The following is a 1,890-nucleotide window of genomic DNA, read 5'->3' as shown; positions in this document are numbered from 1 at the left end:
GTGCTACAGCGGGGGCCGTGCAAAACAGTGGTTCAACCTGAGAAAAGTTACAGGGTTAGGAGAGCACCGGCCGCGACCCACCCGGCCCCGGGCGCGGGGCGGGCACTGAGGCTGCCCTGCTACGGGGGGACGCGCCCACTGCAGGCCCAGGGCCTGTCCCCTGGCCCTCTGGCCTTCCTCCGCCGGCCCGGCCCGGCGGCCCACCGCCCACAGCCGGCCTGCCCCAGCCCAGGCCTGAGCCCTGTCTTCTTCCTCGCTCGCGCAGTGGGAGCCTCGAAGAACCGGCTTCCGTGCAATGGAAAGTTTCAAGTAGCCGCTTGAAATTTAAAGAAAAATTCTAAAACGTTAACGAAACTGGTAAAATTAATTTAACAATATATTTTAATTCAGTATACCCAAAAGGACTTTTCAATATGCAATGGATGTGACATGTGAACGAGGTATTTGACGTTCTCCTACTAGGTCGTCAGTCCACTTCACACCAAGCACACTGAGGTTCAGAGGAAGCCCTTCCCGGCAGCGGGGGCGGTGGCTCCCAGGGCTGTGTCTGGCCACTGCCCGCCTGCCCTCAAGCACACCTCACTCAAGCTCAGAGCTTCCCTGGCTGCCAGGCCCGGAGCCCTGTGCCCTCCACATCCTCAGAGCTGTGCTTCGTCCCCTCTTGCCACCCCTCAGTTCCTGGCAGACCCTTCGACCTGACGCGTTTCAAACCCCAGCTCTGGTAGTTGTCCTGTCCCAGCTTGGCGTCCTTCTGCCTTACTCCAAGGTGAAGATTGAAATCTGTCCCAGGGCCTGTCAGGACCCAGCTCCTCTCCCCCACCCCCACCCCCAGCTACCCTGGGGGTCAGTGCCTCCCTGCCACCTGTTGTCCCTGCTGCCCTGGCCCCTGGCCTCCTGCCTCCCCCTGGCCTCCTGGCGCCTCCAGCGGTCTCACCTAATCCCAAGCTGGCAGATCCGTGCCCAGGCCCCTGTGGACTCTGCCTCTCGTGATAGTACTGTGGGCCTCCTTGGTCACACTTGCCAGGGCCCAGCTCCACATTAGTGGGATGCATCAGGTAGACGCTTCCCCTCCCGACTCAGGCTCTTACAGGCAGGGACAGAGCCTGGCACCCCCAGGCTCACTAACAGTGCAGGAGCCACACCTGTGGAAGGAAGCAGCGCTACTAGGGAGGCTTAAGGACTACAAACTAGGGCACTTCCAGTGCACTGAGCATTCTCATTCCACAGACAGGGGAGTGAGGCACAGAGAGCCGGTTCCCTCCTGGAGGTCAAATGGCAGGGAAACAGCGGAGCTGTACCTTGAAGTCTGGCAGGTGGCTGCTGAGTCTGTACTCTTCCTGATCTCCAGGCACTGAACCATCCGACCTCCTCATCCCGTGAACAAGGCCACTGGGAACAGCTCCTCAGAAGGCAGGAAGGGCCAGGGAGCAGGCATGTGGAACAGTGCTGGACTGAGCTCAAGTGTCTTCAGGTGAGGAGAGAAGGGCAGGCTCACTGGTGCCCAAGGCCCTTTCAACTCCAGAACGCTGACTTCTCCCACACTCAAATCCTTCTAGCGGCCTTCTGAGGTTGAAAGGGAAACTTCACTGAGAAATAAAGGCCAGGCCTCCACTGCCCCTCAAGTCACTGCTGACTGTGGTGGGCCTGGGTTCTCAGAACCCCAGCAGGGCAGGGTGAAGGTGCAGGTGATACCCAGGTGCTCTGAAGGTACAGCCAAGGTCTCAAGGAAGCAGGCAGGGCCTGGTAGGAGCCACTGGCCCTGACAGGCTGATGCCTGAGCCTCAGAAGGGAGAACTGGGCCCGGGGAGGAGTCCCCTGCTGCCTTGGTGAGCACAGCAATGCCTACCTCACGGTGTAGGTCGCTGTGTCAGCCAGTGCTGGGCACTACTT

At 60.0% G+C, this 1,890-nt stretch overlaps 1 long non-coding RNA gene across 1 annotated transcript; it reads left to right on the top strand.

Annotated features, from left to right (window-relative positions):
* Window positions 1-1,436, top strand: LOC106147262. Its single transcript, XR_001232060.1, has 3 exons — window positions 1-54; window positions 266-357; window positions 1,349-1,436. It is a non-coding gene; the product is annotated as an uncharacterized LOC106147262 (long non-coding RNA).
* Window positions 1,437-1,890: the final 454 nt, after the last annotated feature.

The sequence above is a fragment of the Chinchilla lanigera genome, unplaced genomic scaffold (assembly GCF_000276665.1).
Source record: "Chinchilla lanigera isolate Chin_1 unplaced genomic scaffold, ChiLan1.0 scaffold00135, whole genome shotgun sequence".
Classification (NCBI taxonomy): domain Eukaryota; kingdom Metazoa; phylum Chordata; class Mammalia; order Rodentia; family Chinchillidae; genus Chinchilla; species Chinchilla lanigera.
The sequence above is the reverse complement of the archived record's forward strand: the minus strand, read 5'-3'. Positions and strand labels throughout refer to the sequence as shown.